This window comes from Eptatretus burgeri, chromosome 1 (assembly GCF_056783735.1).
Source record: "Eptatretus burgeri isolate ZD-2024b chromosome 1, Ebu_testis_v1, whole genome shotgun sequence".
NCBI lineage: Eukaryota > Metazoa > Chordata > Myxini > Myxiniformes > Myxinidae > Eptatretus > Eptatretus burgeri.
Window position 1 is genome coordinate 19,833,088 of NC_140961.1, and position 26,804 is coordinate 19,859,891.

Here is a 26,804-nt window from a genome sequence, read left to right on the forward strand (position 1 = left end):
GCTGGACTAACTAACATGCTCCTCTTGGGCACGCATTCAGATTCACAGAGTCTGTGGGATAAAACTGCAGTCGGTCAGTAGCAATACTTGCCAAATGATGTATTTCATCCTTGACGTCGCAATTCAGAAGTACAAGATCATTGTGCGTTGATGATTATACAGCGCAGCACCCATAAACACAAATGGCTGCCATAAGAGGCTGTACCAAAAATTCCATCCAAAATTCTACATTACTTCAACCTCCAGTAATCCCTGGTTGAGAGACATGACACTCATTAAGACAGATCTCAATTTTGGATCTCATCTCATTAAGGCAGATTACCCGTAACATTTTAAAGTTGAAACCAAGTTGCAAACACGGATCCATGAAAGTGGGAAGTGTATTGTGGACATAAGACAATGTGGTGTTTATCCAGAAGTATTATTTTCCTCGACAAAACCAGGATCTGTTGTCCTACACTGGCATTGCTTCAAGACTATAACCGACTTATGGGGTTTAAATGTCTCCTGTTGTACCACTCACGAAAAGGAGCCATTTAAACCAGTTAATTGCTGCTATAAACTCATCTGTACCCTGCTTTGAATTGTATAGTCTGAGTTCTATTCTCAGTCTGACTACAAATTGTCATCCTGGTATTTCACTGGCAGGGTGTTCCATCAATAAGCATCGTGTGCTGTGTGCCAGTGCCCGAGCCAGCTATGAACTCCTGCGCTTGTTGAGTGCTGCTTTGCACTCGTTGAGTGCTGCTTTCGGTCAAACCCTGCGATGAAGTGCTGACCTATACAAGGTTGATTCTCAGCTCGGAAAACGTTCTCGACACTGCCAGGGGACCTCTGGTGCCTCTAGGATCTGGAAGCAAAGCGAACGTGTTGTTTTTGTGTGTTCTTGCAGACAATGACGTGTTTCTGTTCACAAATGTCCTATTTCACATTTTTTTCCAGCTTATATCAAACCACCTTTGTTGACTGCTGCATGCTTCACTTCTCAGAAAACCTTTGAATTGTGTGGTTGCGGTTTCTCGGTGTGTACTCTGAGGCAGAAAGGTGAGCTTGCTGAAAGGAATCCTTCACCAGAGGATCAAGGTGGAGTCACCTGATGACAGCAAAGGAAAGCAAAAACTTTTTAATCGTTTTTTTATTTTTTTTTATTGGCTGCAGGAATGTAAAGTTTGCTGAGACCCCTCATGGCCTAAAAAAAAAATGCACATCGTGAATTGTGCAATTACAAGAGAATAATGAGCCATCTATTTATTACTACCGACAATATGGTGGAATGAGATCACTGCCCACGTGATCCATGCATGCCCTTTCCCTTCCCTTACTCGTATCTCTTCATAAACCTATTTCCCTTCTCTCCCCACTCACCTCAAACTTCAATATATGGATGGCTCTCAAAGCAATTTAATTAACGAGCACTCTTGTGGAAGTGATATTAAAATGATGACATACAGCATCACTATGACTACTTCTTTTAATGGCTCAAATTATTTCCACCTACTTGTGAGGTCGGATACGGAAAGTTTTTGGCACAAGTCTTTCACGAGCCGACTGGCCAGGCCTGACGTTCAACCGAAGGTGATTTTGGACAGGGATTAGTAATTTGTTCAGAGTGCCGGTGAAAGCTCATCGAGTCTTCGTGAAAGACATCGTGGGATCTTTAACACACTGGCAGACAGTTCCTCTGCCAATGCTGGCAGACAGTTCCTCCGGCCGAACGTCCATCCGATGAACTGCGGGCACACACATTGATGCGAAACACCAGATGACTAGGAAGCTTAACGAAACAAGTCTTAAAAAAAAAAAAACCACAAACTTTTATTACTTTAAAAAAAAAACTAACTTATATATTCAGAAAGAAAAAAAAATATTTATTAATCATTGTGCAACTGTGAGTATCTCGTTGTGAGAAGTTTTTGCTTCACTGGCTCAGATAAGAGAAGGAAATCTCTTCCCATGGGATTCCAACTCTAAAAAGATGTAAATATAAAAAGAAGAAATCTTCTTTCCCATGTGATGCCAACCAATGGGGCATAATCATATTCTATCCTCTAAATGCTGAGTGTTTAGCAAAAAAGTCTTTGGCATGACTGGTCAGGGTCAGAATTCAACCACCGACCACTCAGATTCGCAGGGGATGCTCTAACTACAATTACACTGGTTCTGGTCATTTAATAATTTCACACCTCTAAAGGAAGCCTTTCAGTTCTATAATTTACTCTACAAAACAAGAGAGTCCAAAAATGCTTTTTCGAATATTCGATAGACTTAACGACGATTCTCAGGCACTGTTCATGGAGCAGCATCGTCAACGAGGTACCCCAGGAAAAGTGGGATACAGGTATGCACATATGAACTTATATCGGACTGGTAGGATAGCTGAGAAGTTTGCACAATCACCTTTGAGCCGTCGAGCTTGGGTTCGAATCTCGACCCATATATAATAAACTTTCATCCTGGTATTTCACAAGCAGGGTGTCCATGATCCGAAGGACGCAAATAGTCCCACAACCCGTCTGCCAGCACTGGTACTTTGTGGACATTAAAGATCACGGGTGTCTTTTGTGAAGAATAGGTGAGTTATCGCCGGCACACTGAACAATTATAACTTCCTGTCCAAATCGCCTTGACAGTCGACCAGGCTTGTTCAACTGGTTCGTGAAAGTCTTAGTCCAAAACGTCACCTGGCCAAACACAGAAGGTGGGAAGAACCGGGGCTGTTAAACACGTTAATGATGTATAACTGTATAAGCTTTAAAAGTATGCAGTATTATTAATATTGGTGATGTTATGAAATGACTGGGTTTGCACAACACTGATACATTGTATATATCGGTATGGGGGAAATGACGTAATTCGACCAAGCCGTGAAAAAAAAGGGGAAAATGGTAAAACTTTTGTTGTCTTTGTCAGCGTCGCTAATGTTGTCGTTGTTGTTCCAATTGTACTCTCATAAATATTCAAATACCGCATCACGTTATAAATATCTCTTTCTTCTTCTGCCTCATTTCTGGTCTTGCACCCTCTGTCCTGTCCGTGCTTTGTCCCCCCCCCCCCTCCCAGGTATCTGCAGGGTGCACGAGGTCCATCAAAAACTCCCTTCTGGTGAGACTCCAAAAATCCAGGTTCGCTGCTCACCTCCAATCAATTGTTCCTCTCTTTTTTTCCCCCCCTTCACTTTCTACTCTTCCTTTTATAATTAGAAATCAACAGGATGGAAACAACATTACAAATATATGTAGAAAACAAGCTCGAATGAGCTAAAATCCTCGTCCTCTTAATGATGACGTCATAAAAACGAATATGAAGTCATTGTGATGTATCAGGTTTGCGATAAATTATCTGTGCTAGTGCCCGGCTTGATTCCCGCAAACAAAATTCAAACAGCTTGCCTCGTTTCGGAGATAATGGTGTAGGCGATTTCCATTAGTGGCGATATTATGACGTCAACTTTTTTTCTAGGAAGAATTTCCAAAATCGGAGTTGGTTACTGCCTGCGCGTGGGCTTTCTGCATATACATGGCAAGTTTCACGAAGATCCGATGAAAACTCTGGGTTGTGAAACAAAAAATGTCAAACAATAGGAATGACGTCAGAAAAATTGATATAACGTCATAATGATGTTTCATATGTGCGGTAATTCATCTCTGCTAATGCCCCGTTCGATTCCCACAAACAGAATTCAAAAAACTTGTCTAGTTTCGGAGATAATTTTTTAGGCGATTTCCATTAGCGGATATATTTTGACGTCATAACTTTTTTTCTCGGAGGAATTTTCAAAATCGGAGATGGTTACTGTCTGCGCAGAATATTTTTACATATATATGCCAAGTTTCAGGAAGTTTTGATGAAAACTGTAGGCTGTGAAACAAAAAAGTCCACAAGAACCACAACGTGAGTAAGACTTCGAGATCCTCCACGAGGATCTAAAAACTTCCTTTTGTTCTGTTGCGTCCTGATCCATTTTGCGTTCGCAGCACTTCTACGAGCCTCGACTTTGTAGAAAAAAAATTGTCTGAATGAAACTTGAAAGCAATTTTGTAAATGGAAGGAAGGAAAACGTAAATTGGAATATTTGTCGTTTATTGCAAAAGAAGAACACACTTAGCATGTTGGGTTCTCTACGTTGCATGAAATATAACATTGAGTTGCTGCGAAGTGAGGATGTGGTTTTATTCCGACATTGTAATTACAATCAAGGCCCCGCCGCCATCGTTTCACGACGCTTTCTCATCACAAGGCCTGTTTTGCGTGAATTGACGGTGTTGAAATGGAAAAGAGATGAATTTTCATCACAGGACTTTTCAAATGCATTCCATCATGAAGGCCGTGCACAGGTGAGAGACGTCAGTGGGTCTTTGTTTATAAGTTTAATGTTGACTGCTTTCGACATTTGAAACGTGGTACATGCTTGGGAGCCTCATTGGTGTGCATTGCTGTCTGCACTGTCGCTGATGATTCGACAACAAGCGATGAAACCGGTCCGGCAGGTGACAGGAGTGAGGGGGCTGCGGGGGGGGGGGGGGTGTAGCATTGGGATTCTCATGTGTGTACAATTTGTGAATGTCGTTACAGCTGTTGAGGAACTCTGGGAAGGGTTTGAAACAGCAAAGGTGAGAAAAACTGAGCCACAGATCCGGATTTCGGGCTTATTTTCCCTCATCAGGATGGCATACCGATAAATATTGAACCAATCATGACCACATTCGTCGTCTATACGTCAGATGGTGTGGACTCTGTCCAATGGGGATCTGCGGAGTGCTGGTCACACTCCACATGTTTAGATTTTCCTGCCGATCACATCACGTGCCTTCTGGTTGAACAGTTTGCATTAGCAGGAACAATCGTCAGGGTAGCAGATGGACGGTTGTTCCTTTTGAATTATGCGCTTACTGCATGAGACATAATTTGTGACAATGCTCACCATAACAATCAGGAGGGGCATCTGATGTGTGTATATATATATATATATATATATATATATATATATATATATATATATATATATATATATATATATATATATATATATATATATATATATATATATATATATATATATATATATATATATATATATATATATACATATGTATATATATATATATATATATATATATATATATATATATATATATATATATATATATATATATATATATATATATAAAAACATATATATATATATATATATATATATATATATATATATATATATATATATATATATATATATATATATACACACATATATATATACACACATATATATATATATATATATATATATATATATATATATATATATATATATATATATATATATATATATATATATATATATATATATATATATATATACATATGTATATTTAGATACGCAAGTTGGGTATGCTTACACATTGTAAGCAATAAGAACCTGTGCTTCTCCATTGTATTGAGTCACTCACCTTTGAGTGAATTATTTATTTATTTATTTATTTATTTATTTATTTATTCTCATTTATTTTTTCATGTATACTGATATAATACATCCGAATATATATAACATGTCCGAATCCATCCACAACTATATATATATATATATATATATATATATATATATATATATATATATATATATATATATATATATATATATATATATATATATATATGTACTATATATATATATATATATATATATATATATATATATATATATATATATATATATATATATATATATATATATATATATATATATATATATATATATATATATATATATATATATATATATATATATATATATATATATATATATATATATATATATATATATATATATATATATATATATATATATATATACATATATATATATATATATATATATATATATATATATATATATATATCTTCTTCTTCTTCTTCTTTCGGCTGCTCCCGTTAGGGGTCGCCACAGCGGATCATCCGTATGATAGTCTAGAAGCCAAAATCTGTAGCTAGCCTAGAAAATAGGTTCGCTGCTGATTTCATGTTAGAATGGTGCAACTGGTGTTTTTGAAGAGTCTAGGCATGACCAAGTCTAGTTCCACTTGTTGCCAAGTCTGCATCTGAATATTATGGCCGCCATGACAGTAATCAAAATGGCCGCCATCAGATTTAGTCTTTTTCTTACTGCAAATTGTACAAGCCAGAAATTTGTCATGATTGTGAAATACTATGTAATCTGACACGAGGAACACTATTTTGTGCTTTATTTTTGTACTGGATCACAACTTTTCACATAATTGACAACTTAAAGACGAAATTGAAAATGCACATACGAGCAACAAATGTGAAAAAGAAAATGTTTAGCACTATTGATGGAGATGGGTTTACAGTCAGTCAAAGGTTATTTCAACAGCTGTCAGATTCTTTCTAACACAAAATTACGTTGCTTTGCAGAAGAGAAAAGTGTTGTGAGAACACCCAAGTACAATTTTCAGAGCTATTGATCGGCTTGTACACTGAACGGGTTCCTACAAAGGGCTTTGCATCCACATGCTTTCGTGCAAGGCAGTCCATTCCGTGTACATTTGCACCGTCGAGTTGAACATGACCCACGGCATTTGCATGTCGTCAGTTCTACACAGTAAGCAGTAATAGGCTGTGCAGTCATGAGTCGCGGCTGAAATGTCTCGTTTCCATCTTTGACGACCTGTTCCCACCCACAGTTCTCAGGTGCAGGTAGATGTGGTTCAGATTCCAAGGCTCTTCTCCACACAAAAGTCTGGTAGTGCGCTCGCTTGATGTGTAGAATCGGAGCATCGCGAGTTGGAGGCAGATTCTCAATAGCTTTGGTCAGACTGAGAAACAGATCACAACTTACTCGCTGAATTGAGTTATCTTGGCCATGAGGGTCATAAAGCCTGCAGACAAATGACTCAGCATCTGCAATCACACTCTCATCAGGAATTTCCTCTTTGTCTAGGTTATTCAACAGGTGGGAGTTGTTTTGAAAGACAGCCCATGCAGAGCGCTTCGCAATTCCAGCAAACTGGCTTGTGCTGTCTGAACCTGTCACTGCATGAAATGCCAGAAGTGACTCCCTCTGCGAATCTGGGATATTGATGGAGTCAATGGGAATGTAGTGTTGCTTTTTGGGTGTCCCTGCATTCATCCAGAGAAAGGGACTGAGATGCGGCTGATAGGCAACAAGGAGAATGAGGACATCAGTGTCCTGAAGCCACATGAATAATGTCTTGGCAGATGCTCAGAACTTTGTTCTTGGTATCTGTCTCATCCACTTCTTCATTGTCCATCTTGTCAGTGCTGTCACCACCACAAAGAAGCTTTACAAGCATGTACAGGGTTTCAGGTACAATTCGCTCTGCATTTTCTGTGTTCAGTCCACCGATAATGCTATGCCCTGGAGAGTGTTTTACGTCACTGTAAATCTTTATGCCCACTCTGAAGATCCAGCTAAGGATTTCGTTCTCATGATGAGGCAGACTGCACTGGGCCAATTCATCTTCTTCAGAACTTTCACCTTCTTCAGATAAATCATTCACGGCGGTTCTCATGGCAAACTTTGTCACCGTTGAGGATGCAACTATGAGGGGTTTTGTGACATCCAATGGCTGCACGAATGTCACCTTGTCACTACCAAAGTGAACCTCCACTTTCTGCTTGAAATTGTAGCTTTTGTAGGCTCCAGCCTCAATTCCAAAATCATTCAATAACAGCATGCTGTAGTGTTCCCAGATGTTTTTCAGGGTAAACACATGTCCCTTCTGCAGCTCTTTCTCAAGCTGGTTCATCACATTTCTGAAACAGATGCTTTCAGGAGACTGGTTTTTCTCTCCACTCTCCTTTTTATACTTTCTGCGAAAAGAAACATAACACTTGAGGTGATATTTACCTTCAGCTGCCATCAAGTCTGAAACACCTGCAAACCTGTGACGCATGGTGGGGTCAAATTGGGCCAAACTAAGCATCCTGGATGATGTGTGATCAAATTCAACATTTGTCAGGACACCAGCTTTTCCAGGAATGTCAGTCTGGCAGAAAGCGCATTTTGACCAATCCATAGCGTTGTGCGCGGATCTTAGTGACTTTGGGACATGGTATTTCTCTGAGGAACCTGATGTTGTGGATATCTCTTCTGCGTAAGTCACAGATTGTGGCTGAATCCTTGACTTCAGTCTGTCTATTTTTTGTGCGTGAGTAAAGTCACTATAGCAGAATTTGTGCCATTGAATCTTTTCGACGTGCTCCGGTACAGAATATTTTCTGATTCTTGAGAATGAGTCAATATATTTAGCGTCATTATATTTCTCTCTTTCTTTGCAACATTCAGCTACAGTTTTCACACCAACGATTGTAGTCTTTCGAAGTGGCGTTGACTTGCTAGTTTTTGAACTGTCCTGGCAAATAAAGCATTTATTCCAGTCTACATGCTCTTCTTCTTCTCGATCCCTTGAAACCCCTGTGAGAAATCTTGTGGCTTTCATTTTTCAGTTAGTCCTGGGTAACAGAAAAACACACAGTTATGTAGTTTAGGTTCATTTTATAGCAAAGTTGTAAAATTCATTGATTGTGGTTTGTATAATCAGACATTCTAATTCGAGCCTGAACATTTCTTTAAAAATAATATAGTGAAAAACAAGTCATATTATTTTTAGAAAATGGATGGAGCAATGTTTTTTTCTATACTCCCATCAGCTCAGGCATGCTCAAAAACATGGAAATCGACCCTAATTTTGTAATTTCATGTCAATTTGCGGCTGAAATATGACGAAAAGTGTATTTAATGGCGACCATTTTGTAAACTGTCATGGTGGCCATACTATCCATATCCAGAGTTGGCAACAAGTTGATTCACGTTTCTGTGTGTCTGGACAGTCAATTTACGCCTGTTGCACTATTCTAACACGGAATCAGCAGGGTCGTACACTATTCTGCATTGGGCCTCCTGACTATGATCCGCATCGTGATTTGGCACATGTTTTACGCCGGATGCCCTTCATGACGCAACCCTTGTCGCCTCTTACGACACAGGGATATGGTACACCTATTTTAACCGGGGTATACATATATGTATAGACATACTATATATATATATATATATATATATATATATATATATATATATATATATATATATATATATATATATATATATATATATATATGAATAGATATACTAGCATATACCGTGCACTGCACGGAGTTGAATGGGTGGCAAAAGGTGGATGAGGCATAATAGTTGATGTTATGGGAAGCTGGGGAGGGTCATTCGGGATGTGATGCACTGTGGTTACCTTTCCTTAGTTTTCTAAAGGACCTCCCTGTAGATGACATTCTGGTGAGTGTCTTGTTGCTGAATAGTCCTTGTGAGGAATTATTGTCCACTTTGATAGATATATAGGAATAACCTCTTGCACGTGAAAATGCAACATATAGTTGGCCATGGGAGAACACGGGGGCTGGGAGGTATATTCAGAGTTTGTCAAATGTTTGGCCCTGGGATTTGTTTATAGTCATCGAGTATGCGAGTCTGACTGGAAATTGCATCCTCTGCAGTGTGACTGGAAGGTTGGCGTCTCATGGGGCAAGTTTAACATGATATAGGCCTCGCCCTAGACTGAACAGGAGCAGTGGAGGGTGAGAATCAGAATGCAAATTTCAATGAACGGCACTTTTTGGCGCACATCCGACGATCGAACACCGCTGGACGCTTTAATTTGAAGACCACACACGCAAGAAACAACACAGGTAACGATGTCAGTAACAAAGGTAACACAGGTAACACGACACAAGTTTTGCCTCTCGGTGGCGATGGTCTGTCGACGACATACGTAATGACGTCAGAGAATGACCGATGATGTCATGACAGAATTACGCCTCTCAGCGGTGACGTCATACGTCGCCATGCAAACGAATGTAAAAATTCTAAAATCGCCCAAAATTCCCAAATGTGTCCATCTGGCGCGATCTCACATCACCCATGCTGTTCATTAGACCACAGAGCAACCGCATGCCGAAAGTGGCGACAATCTGTCCGGCAGTTTTGGAGGAGATACGTCAAATTACGCATAGACGTTAACAGAAATAATATATAGATGCATGTATATGTGTGTGCGTGTGTATGTATATATATATATATATATATATATATATATATATATATATATATATATATATATATATATATATATATATATATATATATATACACTAGTACGGGCCCATAGGTGCGGGCCCCTCTCTCTCGCCCCTCCTCTCCCCCTCTCCCCCCCTCTCTCGCCCTCCTCTCTCGTCTCACCTCTCTCCCTCCTCCTTTCTCGCCCCTCTGTAAATGTATTCACAAATGTCTTCCAAGCACAACAATTAATTCAAACCTTGATGAAGAAGATGAAGAAGAACGATATCAAACTTTTAAAAGGCACATACTCAGGTCCCAGGGTCAATTGTTACATCATATAAAAAAGAGGAAGCGTTGTGACGTCATTCGTGATGTCATAGCACCGTGTCCTGTCATTTGTTGACACGTTATTGGTTATTAATGGTTGACAGACAATATATAGGTCGTTATTGGTTGACAGACATTGGTCATTGTATCACGTTATTATTTTTCTTACTGCCAATTATTGTGCTATTATTATTATTATTATTATTATTAATATGCTGTTATAATTATTCTGAGATATCTTTGGGAAAAAATGGCATGATAAGGTGATAAGGTGGAACGACACTTTAGCTGCGATATATACACCTTTCCAACACTGAAAAAAGCAATAAAATGGCTGTAACTTCGGAACCGCTCGTCCGATTAATATGAAACCTTGAAAAGGCACATCTGCGGGTCCCCGGCAATATTCGTGGGAAGTTTCAATTAGATCGGACCGGCGGTTGTCGAGAAACGGCGGTCGCAGACACACAGATACACACACACACACACACACACACACACACACACACACACACACACACACACACACACACATATTGCTGGAATTATATATATATATATATATATATATATATATATATATATATATATATATATATATATATATATATATATATATATATATATATATGTATATGTGTGTGCATGTATATATATATATATATATATATATATATATATATATATATATATATATATATATATATATATATATATATATATATATATATATATATATATATATATATATATATATATATACATATATATATATATATATATATATATATATGTATATGTGTGTGCATGTATATATATATATATATATATATATATATATATATATATATATATATATATATATATATATATATATATATATATATGTGTGTGCATGTATATATATATATATATATATATATATATATATATATATATATATATATATATATATATATATATATATATATATATCTTAACCACTGATTCACTGACTTACTGACTGACTGATATTAAAGAAGGTGATATGGAAAGCTGCAATTTTTCATGCTGAAGGACATCGCAGCCGATACACCAGGAAAAATCACAGAACCATGGCAAACTATCCATAAATGGAAATACAAATCCATGAAAAAAAATGAAAATAAATAAATGAAAAGGCAAATACAGGTGAGTGACTCAAGACAATGGGGAAGCATGGTTTGTTATTGCTTACAATGTGTAAGCATACCCCGCACCCCACTTGTGTCGATGTATGTATATGCATATATATGTATATGCAAACACACATCAGATGCACCTCCTGATTGTGATGGTGAGCATCACCATGGATTATCTCTTACACGGTAACTGCATAATCCACAAGGAACAACCATCTCTCTGCCACCTAGACGATTGTTCTTGCTGATGCAAACCATTCAACCAGAAGGCACATGATGTAATCGACAGGTAAATCGAAACATATGGAGTGTGACCAGCACTCACTCTCCCGATCTCCATTGGACATAGTCCTACACTAAAGCATCACCTCCAACCCAGAGGCCTCGGCCTGGCAACTCTGTTAAACAGAGAAAGATTATATGGTCAACATCAGTTAAACATCAAACATAGCTTATTTTGAGGTGACACTTTTCAGTGGTAAAGGGTACGCTGAGTTTGGGTATCAGGAAGTGATTTCGTGCTTCAGGAATGGTTTCAAATGAAATATTTACCTTCAAAACATTGGTAGAGGTACCTAATTCATCATTTTACATTGTGTACTGCCTCATCCATCTATCCACTCACACTCTGTGCAGAGCCTATGTTGACCTTTTGGTCTTTGTGGACCTCCAAAATAATTGGTGGTTGAATTCAGTGACCTGAAATATAAATCCTCTTCAAATTTCAAGTCAATCAGATGGCATTTGAGGGTTTTAGAAACACCACCACAGTTGTTGACCTTAGGCCTGTGTTGACCTTTTGATCTATGTTAACCTCAAAAAATAATTCGCTATTTGAATTCATTTTCCTGAAATAAAACTTCTCTTAAAATTTTAAGTCAATTGGATGAAAATTTGAGGGTTTTAGAAACACCAACTCAGTTGTGGTGTTGGGTTGAAAACACCAAGAAACACCAACACATGTTTGAATTTTAAGCTATATTTCTCCTTATATGGAGCGATGATTGAACCGTACACTAGTTGACCTTGGGCCTATGTTGACCTTTTGGTTGATGTTGATCTCAAAAATAATTGGCTCATTGAATTCATTGACCTGAAATATAAATCCTCTTTAAATTTCAAGTCATTCGGATGAAAATTGAGGATTTCAAAAATACCACCTGTTGTTGACCTTTAGCCTATGTTGACAATTTGGTCGATGTTGACCTCAAAAATAATTGGCTAGTTGAATTCCGTGACCTTAAATATGAAATCCTCTTCAAATTTCAAGTCAATCGGATGAAAATTGAGGAATTTAGAAATATCACCTTACTTGTTAACCTTTTTGGCCTATGTTGGCCTTTGGCCAATGTTGACCTTTTGACCTTTTGACCTTTTGACCTCAAGAACATTAGGCTTCTTCCTTATGACAAACTTTACCAAATGTTGAAGTTTCATGAATATTGGTTTAAAATTGTGACCTGAAGGCGATAAAGAGACAGAATAACAAAATCGACTGACCAATAATACTTGAAAAATCTTCGATTTTACAAGTAACGGACAGACAGAGAGGAGTGAAAACACAACCTCCGTCACCTTCGTTGGCGGAGGTAATAATGGAACCTTCTTAAAATAATGATGTGGAGTATGATACGTTGTCTATTCTAATAAATGTGTGTGTGTGTGTGTGTGTGTGTGTGTGTGTGTGTGTGTGTGTGTGTGTGTGTGTGTGTGTGTGTGTGTGTGTGTGTGTGTGTGTGTGTGTGTGTGTGTGTGTGTGTGAGTGTGTCTCCTCCATAATTCCAAAACCAAAAAACCTAACAACGTGAAACTTTGCATGCATACTGAGAGAATTCCAACGAAGTGCAGGAGTGAAAATTAGGTGTTTGGTTTAATTAAAACACCCCTTTTGAAGATCGTTAACGGCCTTATTTAATTACAGCCATCATCAGGATACCCTTGACCACCTTGCTCTTTGTTTTCCTGGTCTTAGTGTTTTAGTCTTAGTTTCCTGGGTCTTCAGGCGTTTCCTGGGTAACCTCGCTGGGGTCTGAAGCCGCCATGTTCTTTCGCCTGCTCAACCATGCCTTGACTTGCAACAAGCCGCAACGATTTCTTAATGGTAAAGTTATTTTTTCACTTTCCTCACTCATATTATCAAATACCTGTTCATCATAGCTTCGAATCGCTGTATACATCGCTTTTGTAAGTACGATAGTTTTGAATTTAGGAATTTGGCGCAATTTCATGCTTTATATGAGACGATTTTCCACGATCAACTCTCACGGACTAATTAAAGTATATCATGGAAATATGATTTCGGTTTTGAGGAGTGATTGCATAAGTGCTTAAGCCACTTGCTGAATGCCTCACAGTCGATAGCGGTACCGCGCTATGTCCTTCTGAGCGAATCCTTCACTTACTGCGGACGCTTTTGCCCACCACTTCATTCAGAGCGAGTGGTTCATGCTCCGTCACCGTGAGTTAGTGGTTTGTACCCTGTCGCCCTGAGTAAGTGGTTCATGCCCCGTTACCCTAAGCGAGTGGTTCGTGCCCCCATCGCCCTGAGCAAGTGGTTCGTGCCCCATCACCCTGGGCGAGTGGTTCGTGCTCCATACCCCTGAGTGAGTGGTTCATGCTCTGTCAGCCTGATTGAGTGGTTTGTGCTCCTTTGCCCTGAGCAAGTGGGTTGTGCTCCATCACCCTAAGCGAGTTGTGGAATAACACCCAATTTTCGAGCTGTTCTCTCGTTCTTTCTGTGTCTGTGTCTGTGTCTGTCTCTGTCTCTGTCTCTGTCTCTGTCTCTGTCTCTGTCTCTGTCTCTGTCTCTGTCTGTCTCTCTCTCTCTCTCTCTCTCTCTCTCTCTCTCTCTCTCTCTCTCTCTCTCTCTCTCTCTCTCTCTCTCTCTCTCTCTCTCTCTCTCTCTCTCTCTCTCTCTCTCTCTCCTGGACATATCCGGACGATAGTTATGTCTGAACGGGAGTTTGGCTCCGGAGGTGTCCAAGCGGTATTTGTCTCTGGCCTGCTCGGCTCCAGACGTGTCTGCGCGCTGCTTGTCTCTGGACACGTCCAGGTGGTGTTTGTTTCCGGAAGCATCCGGGTGGTAATTAACGCTCCACCGCCCATCTGCCTTCCCTTCCTCTCACCTCACACTGTCTTCCCTTTCCCCACCCCCTTCAATCTCCCACCCTTACTCACTCCCCCTCCCTCCTCTCTCCCTGCTCTCCCTCCCCCCACCCCTGTCTCCCTCTTTTACTCCCTCCCCCTTTTAGTATTCCCGTCAGCGGATCAACGGGTGGTATTTGCTCGTAATAAATAAAATATATTTCAAAAATGACAAAAATTATAAAGTGTATTTCCAAGAATGTGCCGCAGCACATTGCCCAACGGAGGTGGGTCGAGAAGGGTACTCCCACCCTGGGTGCGAGTGCCCGCTAGTGAAAACAACAGACCATTGTCTATGTAATAAATTAACCAGAGTGTTGTTAAAGGGCCGTCTACATGGCTAAGCCTGAGAAGGCAACGGCAAACCACCCAACCAACTTTACTCCTACCAAGAGACTGCTTCGACAGCACCACCGACGCTACTTAAAGAGTCCGACACATCAATGATGATGTAACTGAGTACTGTACAGGTGACGGAGAATAGCGAGGATAGGTCTGCTACCGGAATGGTGCTCACTGGGAGACTGTGCTGTGTAGACATTCGTCCATATTTGTGTGCGTTATAAATAGATCCACCTTCAGGGCAAAATAGAATAGACGCCACTTGGTAACCGCGGTAAACAATGAATAGTGGTGACACGTCAAGGTGTACAGGTATACGGTGGGAAGATATGGCGACCAAAATAGGTAATGCATGTATGCCGTCAAACCTGATGAGTTTCGAGCATGAGCCCTTCATCTGCTGGGAAAAAAACTACTGGCAAGACATCCTTAACGGCCACAGTGATTGCTGCTTCGTAGAGGGGTCAGTGGGGAGGGGGGGAGGGGGGAGGGTTTGGTCCAAATCATTCATTCACAAACCGGCTGGCCAGGCCTGACATTCCAGTGAAATTGATTTAGGCAGGAATCGGAGATTCGTTGAGAGTGCCGACGATAGCTCGCCTACTCTTCCACGAAAGACACCATGACATCTTCAACGTCCTCCAACTAATGCAAGTAGGCAGGACACTCGGCTTAATGTCCATCCGGGGGGGGGTAGCGCACTTTGTGATTCAAAGCCCTACCCACGAACCACCAAGACAGTTTTATGTTCGGGTCGGGAATCAAATCGAGACTAGACAGCTTGAAGGTAAGTGAGCTGCCTCTGCACCAGGGTGGGGGGGGGGGGCGCCACATATTTCATGAAAAAAAAAATTGGAAGGAAAAATGTATTTGTGAGTACCTGAATGGTAGTTGGTAGTTAGTGGAACAGATATAAGATATTCATCTAATCTCATTCTCTATTTGAAATAGAAGTTCAGATTCTTTGTTCTTGAAAAATATACTTTGTGGATGACTGTAAATATGATGTCTTGTCACCTTTTTAGTATTCTCAGGTAGGGTGGACCTCCACCACTGAAGGCTGCCCAGGGGCCACCACCACCACATGTCGAAATCCGGCCCTGCTCTGCACCATCACGTCGGACCTCAGACCCATGAATGACCCGTCTCTTGAGGCTGAGTCTGCTTTCTCCTGTTTGATTTTAAATCGTGTGTGTGTGTGTGTGTGTGTGTGTGTGTGTGTGTGTGTGTGTGTGTGTGTGTGTGTGTGTGTGTGTGTGTGTGTGTGTGTGTGTGTGTGTGTGTGTGTGTGTGTGTGTGTGTGTGTGTGTGTGTGTGTGTACGGTTTTACATGACTTGCATAAAATACCTATTTTTCTTCCCACTTCATGCAAGAACCTTGGAATATCCTTCCATCTTTGGGTGCAAGGAGCATCTACTTATTACGTACGCTAATATGGTGGAGATTTTTGACCTCCTCCAGTCCCCAGTTTTCTTCCTTCGTCTTCACCTCACTCCTACATCCTCCAAACACCCTTTCTTAAGCTCTCCTTGAACTCTCTTCCTTTTCTCATTGTTTGCTAAATTTAAATCCACCTCTTGCGCACGTCGTGTCCCCAAATAAATCGACGGCTCCCAGGACTTGTCGTGATCACGTGTCTCGTTTGGTTGTGGGGATTGATGGGGTTGTGCGTGGTGGACAGAATTAAGGGTGGCGTACGGATTTAACAAGTGCCTGATTAGAAAATAATGAAGGGTTGTGAGCGAGGCGTGCGCGACGGGCTAATTGGACGGGGGGGGGGGGCAGTGCGACATCTGTTTGGTCCTTTTGTTGTCACAACATGGCGGCCGCAAATTGCGTTTTTCCGCCCCGCTGCGTCACACCCCGCACGAAGCACACAACTGGCCAGGGAGCCGAGCCAAGAAAGAGATGAGGTTCTTTAAAAAAGAAGGAAATTTATTTGGTAAAGCATGACAAAAGCCCAATGACCTCAGCCGCACGGTTTCCCACCGTCGGCGTTCAAGGAGTACTTCTTTAGGGATTAAAGGCCGCAAAGCCTCTTGGCCGTCTCTAATCTGATTACCACACTCGAAGGGGCTGATGGAATTAACAGAGGTGAAAATTCTCGCCGATTGAAATCCACACAACCTCCTGTCCCTCTTTCAAAGCTCGTTTGCTGAGGACACACTTGAATGAGCTCGGGGCTGTTCCCACAACGCATGCTCCATATTTGCTGGTGCACTTTGAACGTGCTTACCTAGGGTGTGTGTGTGTGTGTGTGTGTGTGTGTGTGTGTGTGTGTGTGTGTGTGTGTGTGTGTGTGTGTGTGTGTGTGTGTGTGTGTGTGTGTGTGTGTGTGTGTGTGTGTGTGTGTGTGTGTGTGTGTGTGTGTGTGTGTGTAGGTAAGCTTTACCTACTCGGAGAATGACTGAATATACCTCTTGGGACTAAACTTGGTGGAACCTACTTGGAGTGACCGATCGGTGACCGTGTGCGCTTTACTATGTGGGACCAGGGCCGGATTTAGACATGCGGTGGTGGCCCCTGGGCAGCCCTCAGTAGTGGAGGCCCACCCTACCTGAGAATACTAAAAAGGTGACAAGACATCATATTTACAGTCATCCACAAAGTATATCTTTCAAGAACAAAGAATGTGAACTTCTATATAATATAGAGAATGAGATAAGATTAATATCTTGTATCTGTTATAGATGAATATCTTATATCTGTTCCACTAACTACCAACTACCATTCAGACACTCACAAATGCATTTTTCCTTACAATTTTTTGTTTCATGAAATATGTGGAGGCCCCCTGGTTGTGGAGGCCCCTGGGCAACTGCCCAGCTTGCCCATGCCTAAAACCAGCCCTGATGTGGACACACTGTACTACACGAAGAACAAATTTACGGATCGACGAGTGGGTTGCCATTTTCTTGGAAGACAATTCTGCCTGAAAATAGTCAGAAATTGGCGTTCGGGTAATCAGCAGCGGCTTCAAAGAGCTCTGATGGCTGGCAGCTGTGCCACTGATGCGGTGTCTCCTCTGGGTTTGAGAAGGAATTTGTTGAGAGTGTTGGGAAATATTGTTCGTGAAAGACACGGTGGGGTCTTTAAGGTCCACCAACTAATGCCGGCAGACTTTGTGGACGTCTATCCCAGTTTAACGTCTATCCGAGAGACGGCACACACGTTCATGAATCACCCTGCCTGTGAAACACTGGGATGGCGGTTCATAGCTGGGTCGAGATTCGAACCCAGGCGAGAGAGCACAGAGTGGGCACAGCCAGTCTAAATTTCAGGTACAATTGTATCTATCTCTAATTCCAGCAATGTGTGTGTGTGTCTGTGACTGCTGTTTCTCAACAACCAATGGTCCGATCTAATTGAAACTTGCCAGGTATATTTCTGGGGACCTGAGTATGTGTCTTTTCAAGGTTTGATATTAATCGGACAAGTGGTTCCCAAGTTATGGCCATTTATTTACCAACCAATGAGAGGACACGTTTCTGCGTAGGCATGGCCGATGGGGAAAGGGCGCCTTTGTTACTGTGGTGTAGGAGTGGCAATGGTCAATGGCAGCGAATGTCATGGCAAGCAAAGACAGGGAGGTAAACTTGATTTTAATTTGGATTTTAATTAACTGTGTGTGTAAGTATCACAAGCAGTTGTTACTTCAATGCAAGCGATAATTCGTGGAATGCATGTGAACATTCCGTATGGGCACGCACTACTTCCAGATAGTGATGACTTCACTGTATTCAAATAATTTCTCGATTTCTTATGCGCATTTATAGATAAACACAATGCCCCAATCCAGTCGTCGTTTACGAGAGCGAAGGAACGGCCTGTGTGGTTGTTTGAAAGTTTTTTTGTTTGTTTGTTTTGCACGTACGGGCACGCACTAGTATAAAATAATAATGTTGTGAATCGAAGATGTTTGTTTCCTGGACGCAGGTCTATAAATTTGAAGGTTTCGTTTAGTCTATGTCATGTGTCATGGCCTGATGGGACAGCTTACATGTGTGCATACTCACCTCTGAGCAGTCCAGCCTGAGTTCGAATCCTGATCCAGGTATAAATTCTCATCCTGGTGTTTCGCATACAGCACGAGGCATCAACGTGTGCGCCACCCATCCCAAAGACGTTAAGCCGGGAAGGTCTGCCACCATTTGTGGTTTGTGGAATTTCGAGATCTCAAGGTGCCCTTCGCGAAGAGGCAGCACGTTATCACCGGCATCCTGGACCAATTACAAACTCCCCCCAGCCGGTTCGTGAAAGACTCCGGGCCAAAAACGTACCCCGCCCGCGACCCCGCGACCCCGCGAGCACTTGTGAATATGTGGGACCGTTATGTAAGTAGTGCAGTAGATAAACCGAGTTAAAATCATGCTAATATATTTGCTAGAAGGAGTTCTGAAAGATGTGAGCATGTTTGTTCAGGTTGATTGGTTCTGAGTCCCCAGGGATACATAAAAGCCGATTTTACTATCGTTCAGCAATTGCCGTTGCTAAGCAACGCCGAAACAATATTTATTCTAATCTCTGTTACTTTTATCCACATTTGAAGCATCTGGATGTTTATCCACAAAAAGAGCATTTTCGATGACACCAATGACGAATATGTTGTTGAATTACGGCTTGTTGCAAACTTTGGCGTTTTCTTTACCAAGAGGGGTGGAGGGTAATAACGTGACAGGTATCGACAGGTAGATCACCATTTTATTTGTTACAATGTAGAATAAAAACATTAATGATGCGACCAAAAGCATTAAGGTTATGAAATAAAACGTTTTTAATTTTTATTTATTTATCTATAGTGTCCAAGGTTCTTGGTGGAGCTCGTGCTGGCTGGTGGTCAGGATTCGAACCAGGTGAGTGGTTGTTTGAGTGGTGCCCCCCCCCCCCCAGAGGAATGGTTTGGATTATTGAAATCGTCATTTTGTGCGTGATTTGTTTCCTCCTTGTCCTTTCCTGTGATTAATTATTTAATTAATCATTTCCGAAGGAACATTTTCGAGACGGGAGTGCAAGCACACCTGGATTCCGAGGACATTGTGGACGGTGGTCGAAATGAGCACAGGTGTATTGGATTTCTACCTGGGGTCATTGCATCGTGAAGTTCATCCCACAATGGGACTGCCCAACAAGCCAAATTACATTTACAAACATTTCTGGCATTTCAATCACAATGACATCTAATTCCGACGTTGAAGTTGTTGAAAGGATGAAGTTAGAGATGACAGATGAGGATTGCGAACAGAAGCAAATGGGGGGCAGCACCTGGGAAGACGCGCGTATTGACACCATGGTGTTTCGGGAACGCTGAGTGGCAGCTGTGTGTGGGCGGGTTCATCCATCCCCAGACGCCCCATCTCGGTGTGCTGATTGAGAGCAGACCGTGGGGTTAAGAATCGCTCCCAAATTGCCGTGGGATGGAATGGGAATGTGACGACCAATTGCACCGTGCACCTGTTGCTTTAATGCATGCTGTGGCTTGAAGGCTTCTCATCATCATGTGCCATTCCCTGTCCAGGGGGTCGACGCTTCCGAAGCAGTCTCATAGCAAGGAATACACTAGGTGGTTTGTCATTGCCTTCCCAGCAGTAGTCAGGACAGAAATTAGTAATTTGGTCCTGGTACCGACGAGAACTCACCGACTCTTCGTGAAAGATGCCATGGGATCCTTAACGTTCACCAAACTAATGCTGGCAGACTGGACAGCCGGCTTACTGTCCATCCGAAGGTTACGGTTTGGTGACGCGACATCCGGCACCGATGAAGCACCGGGTCTGAGATTTTCGGGTTGGGTCAGAAATCGAACCCAGTCTGGACAGCTCAAAGGCAATCGCACAGAAGTTAAAGGAGGAAAATAATATAAACTTAATAAATAATTTAGACAAAAATATGTTCATGTGAAATCCAGTATGTTGGAATTTTAAGCTATATTTCTCCTTATATGGAGCGATGATTGAACCGTAGACTCGACTGGTTCTCCATATCTCAATCCTTTAACCTTGCCTGAAAAATGACGTCATCACCAAAGCACTATCGATTGGCGATATCTCACAAGCATATGGTGCACTAAAACCAGGTTAATGAATATACAGTGGTGAGATATAATCAATGCTGTAACGGAACTGTAAAATGACTTTTGAATTGTGTTCAAAGGCAGACGTACGCTTGATCCCACAAGCCCTTGTAGCTGCAGATTGCGTCTTTGGAAACGTCATCGAGGGCTCCTCATCCAGGACACCGAGTGAGTGGACATCCTGAATGAAGGCCTCCTCATATATGGTTATCTCATGAGACAAACATGAGATTAGATGCTCAAGGTGAGGTTAAAATCGGTGTTATTACCCCACGCGCACGCGAAGCGAAAAGCGCGGTAGAGCAATTGGTTCGCTTTGTCCGTCTGTCTACAAACATTAATTCGTTATGGGGGAACTATTTGATTTCAATTGAATTAAATGTCATATTTTGAACACGAACCTGCAGTTTGGCAGTACTTGGGCTCTGAATTCGGTAAATTGTACGGAATCTTGTCCAGATTGGCGTTGTGCATGCGCAGACAGCGATGAGAGCCTGGCGGTCAAATCAAACTGAAAATCATTCCAAAGAGGAAACTTTGTTTTTAGGACGTCATAAAGGACACAAACAACAGGCAAGAAGAACGAATCTAACTGTTCGACAAGGTGGTGTAAAAGACGTTGCATCAATGGCGGTAAACTTCAGAATTTTTGTTTTTTTACAACCTTTCAAATCTCTATTTTACTTAAATTTAATTATATAGTTGAACACTTTAAAACGCAAAACACATTTTTGACACTTTCAAAAACCTTCCGTTTAGCAGGACTTGGACAAAAAAAAAAATTACAGCATTTTACGGCATCTCGACCAATCAAATTTTCCGCTCGCAGACCCCTGCCCATGTCCTTTTTCTTAAGACCACGTGGACTAAGGTGTTCTATGAATTCTCTCGTTTTTAGATTGACCACCTGCGTTTCAATACAATCAACCAGAAAGACGTTCAAAATATTTTGCTTCATCATATTTCCATACATTGAGCAGAAGCAGAACTATTTTCCATGATCTCCTGGTGAAACCACTCATCCGTGATAGGCAGCACTCATGATGGTGTGCATTTCCCCAGTGCCCCAAGCCACAGTTGGCTTCTCACCGTGAACCATGCTTGATCTAATTAGTGAGGAAAGGAAAGCGGGTGCACACCCTTGTGGCCCCGGACAGAAAGACTCGAGATCCGAGTAATTAACCCTGCGGGAGACGTGTTGGGGATAACTCTTGGCTCGATATCTGCTGGGGTAAAGCAGCGACCTATGTTGGGCTCTTGGCACAAGACAGCCGATCACGACCACCAAACAAGGCTTGAGGTTATGATTGTTGTCTCGTTTGTTGTCTGTTGCGCAACTCATGACGTCACAGTACACCACTTATTGTTTTGATTTTAGAGGAATTTTGTTGTTTTTTTAACGGTTAATTTAAGCATTTGCCGTCGGTGCAGGTGACAAGTCAGAAAATGTACCAAAGCGCAAATTCCTGATTCATCATCCAGTCTGGTACATAGTGTACCTTGCAAAGACACGAATTGCATGATGGATGATGGATAATGAAAGTTACAATGTAGAAAAACACCCAAGAGGCACAGTCCACAATGGACTCGGGAATCAAGCCCAAGTCTCCAATTAGATGCCAGCACACCCAGCACTATAGGCCAGATCTCAAAGGACGATTATTTGTGTGAAATGGTCCATCATTACTTTGGTGATGTTCATTTATTTACATGCACACGGTGCAGGCCCCACTTCTGCTTTTCCTGTGTTTCAGAAGCAATATTGTCGAGAGACATGGAAACAAAGTGGTTGTGGTCGGTTGGGGGGCGCGGGGGGGGTAGGCATGGTGGGAGGATGTTGGGGGACACTGAGGATGCATGCCAACTTCGTCGATTGCTCTCACTCGTAATTACTTCAAATGCTTCCCGCTCTCCCTAGTGATGAGCATGTCTACAAACATTGCCCTCCATTACCCTGATCGTGTTTACACATTTCAAACCATTTGCTTTCACTTGTGTAACGTCAGACAGAAATGTTGTGTGTAACGAGCTTTAATTGTCATTAGCATTATGAATCGGTAACTCCGCATGAAATGAACCACACGCAGGGATATAACTCATCAGGTTTGCCATAACAATGTGCAGGAATTTAGTGGGGGCCCCATCTTGAATATTGTGTGCAGTTTTGGTCACCACATCTACGGTAGGACAGAAGGTGCCTTAGAGAGGGCTCATTGTGAACCACTAGATTGATCCTGGGCTTTGCTACTCTGAGCTACGAGGAACGGGTGAACGAGACACGGCTTTATACATGACTAATGGGGTATGCTTACACATTGTAAGCAATAACAAATCGTGCTTCCCCATTGTCTTGCGTCGCTCACCTGCATTTTTTTCATTTATTTATTTTCATTTATTTATATTTTCATTTTTGGATGCTTTCTGACAGTTCTGTGATTATTCCTGGTGTATCGGCTTCGATGTCCCATTGTCTCAGGTCGCTCACCTGCATTTATTATTTTCATTTATTTATATTTTCCTTTATGGATGATTTCCTATGATTCTGTGAATTTTTCCAGTTGCATCAGCTTTGATGTTTGTCGGCAGACAAAATTACAGCTTTCTACGTACCGAACATTAATATCAGTGATTCAGTGAGTGGTAAGAAAGAGCTTCATATATCATGGAGTACGGTAGTACTCCATATCGAGGGATGATTAGATAAAGGAGACAGTTACGAGGGGATGTGATGGAGATGCTTAAGATAATTGAATGTTTAGACAAATTAAGTGTGGAATATTTTTTCAGCAGATAAGACACTGACACATGCCACAATGTAAGAGTACCGTAAATAAGAGCATTCGGATGGTACCGTACCGCAGGGGTCTATCACTCAGAGAGTGGTGAATACATGCACGAGAATGGTCTCTTTGCAAGGGTATTGAAGTTTGACTCAGTGGACAGTTTTAAGATTGAGTTGTAAAGGCATCTGTAGGTAGTGAGGATTGGGGTGAGGAGCCAGGGTACTAAAATATTGGCACGGTTGTGCAGCCTTGATTGGCCAAAGGGCTCCTCCTGCGTTGAAGCTGAAATTCCTTGTAAATATTAAATGGCATTGTTTTTTTTTTTTAACTCATCGCCATCATAATAATCGTTACACATGATTGTGTTGTCGGTCAGTAAACCTCCAAGTAACTTTATTGTAGCAGTTAAGATAGCTTTTGGTGATGGTATTATCGCGGTGTTTCACTGCTTAGACCATTTGCAGGTAAGTTTTCTTTGAACAAAAAATTGTCCCGATACTGGGAGTCCAGATTGTCTCCGAAGTATACTTTCTGGTTTCAGGATCACGTTGACTGTAACCGTCTTGTGCTTCGTAGAACACTTCTCTATATTATAATTCAAAGCTCCTGAAACCACCGGAAATGCTTCGATGGATGTTTTACATATAAAACAGAGAGACAAAGATATTGTACATGAATGATGGAAAGGTGTGTGTGTGCGTGTGTGTGTTGGGGCAGGACTAAGGGACAAGGGGGTAGGAGTAGGTTGGCAAGAAGTGAGGAGATAGAAAATCGAGAGTCCACCAACCTCCTTGTGGTGGGTGAGAAGCAGACCTTGGGAAAAGGCCTCCTGTCGGGAGATGCCAATAACATGGAGAGCCTTCAACTTGATCGCTTCAGTGAATCAACATTGGGAGCAACTGTGCCCCTACTCAGAATGGGATCCTGTATTTCATAATGCTTAAAGAGCAGGTTTTTGGGTCGCTGATGACTTCACGTGATTCGAAGGTTGTAATCACATTAATGATCGTTGGGCAATTATTTTCTTACATTTGAAACTCAAGATATGCTAAAATTAACTTTTAAGTCAAAACTTTTGTCAGTGATCGAAAAACAGACCGGAATTTACCGAAGATGCTAAGTCTGCTTTGTTTTGGAGAACGTGACGTCACCATCCATATACTATGGGCACGCGGCTGTTGTTTTTCAACAGCCACGAGAAATAACTTCGGAGTTAAATTTCATTAATTTTCCCAATAGTTAATCAACCACAATAATTTGCATCGAATTAATTAATGCACATACAATCATATTGATAAATTTTCAGAACATGTTTGGTGACCCACAAGCTGTTCTTTATTCAAATTCAAAACCTGTTCAAATTCATTTTGCTGAATCATCTCTCCGTTTGGAAGACTTTCCTGCTATTGTGTGTCGATTGATCAAAGGACCGGCACATCTTGTGACAGACTTGTTTTTCCAGATATGCAGAGATGGACACCAGAGCAGCCTGCCTCTCAAATTGTGGTGCATGGTTCTGCACAGGGTGGGGTCATCAGCCAAATGGCAGAGATTTTTTTTTTCCCAGGGAAAGGGAAAGGTCAATGATGTAGACCAAGAAGAATGTCGGTTCCGAAACACTGGCTCGCGTGACATCAGCCTGAAGAGGAAGATCACAAGAACAAAGGTCGGAGGCCATTGGGATCAACCAGTTGTTTCCCCTCTCACAGAATATCTGATAACCAATCGAGAAGGAGCTCCTGAATACTATTAGCTTGGTAAATCACACTGGGGGCATGGAGATAGTGTCAAAAGTTTGAGAGATATCCAGAGAGGCATCCCAGATTTCTCATTCATGATTTCGTGCTTCCATTGATTGTTAGGTTTCAGTGAAGCAACAGTTCTATGTCATAGGATAGCCATGGCAGAAGTTAAACTGATGATGAGAGATTAGAGAGTTGCAGGAGAGATCATGCCTGGGGTCAAATTGCATCACTTTGCTTCTGTTGGCGAGAAGGCTGAAGGGTCTGCAGTTGATTGGATCAGACTCGGTAACCTTCTTATGAATCGGGCTGACGTTTGTAACTTTCCAAGATGAATGACCTAGTTGTGAGTATCTCATTGGAGAGCTTTTTTAAATGCTCCACGTACTTTACACAAGCAGAACACAAATGTATATTCATCAGTGACATTTGTAACAAAGACAGCAAAAACTACGAGTTCAGGTCCAAAGTTTCAACCACAGAGCAGCCTTCATCAGGGCATTAAGCAAGCAGCATATGAACGACTATTTTCTGACCTCCTCAATTAGGCCACAAACTTAATGATCACTCCTCTCATCCACCAACAAGCAGGGGGATTTTTAACAGGTGATAAAATGTGGGCCGTCTACCTGATATCATCACTTTTGTTGAATTTCAGGAACCTTCAAGAGCGAACTGAATCGGAGGGTGTACTGTATAGTCTTGGCGTTATTGCGTACGCTATATGTGAATGACATGTATGACAAAAATTCTCTTGCTTGACTCCCTTACCCTCTTTGCATACTGCAGAACATCTGTGCGTTCTTGTCCGCAAGGGCACGGCCAGGGGAGGGTGGCCGTGGGGGCCTTGGCCTCCCCTTTGGCCGGAGTACAAAGGGTGTAACGATTACAAAATAGACCTACCCTGTAGTCCTTTTAACGTACTGTATATCTATTTCTAGTACAAGACAGGCAGCGTGATATATAGTCTCTCCATACCCCAACGACTTCCCAATAAATATTCTGGTCGTACCTCTGCTCATACACCTCGTGATCCACCTCGTCCCCTCTGTCGACCACCTGGCATGTCCACCTGGCACCGCCTTGTCGTTCATTGAGTCTCGACTTCTGGAGAACAATACAAA

At 41.5% G+C, this 26,804-nt stretch overlaps 1 long non-coding RNA gene across 1 annotated transcript; it reads right to left on the reverse strand.

Annotated features, from left to right (window-relative positions):
* Positions 1-1,185: 1,185 nt before the first annotated feature.
* On the reverse strand, positions 1,186-26,804 carry LOC147033970 (uncharacterized). Its single transcript, XR_015059253.1, has 3 exons — positions 26,693-26,804; positions 2,398-2,681; positions 1,186-1,730 (listed from the first exon to the last, which is right to left on the reverse strand). It is a non-coding gene; the product is annotated as an uncharacterized LOC147033970 (long non-coding RNA).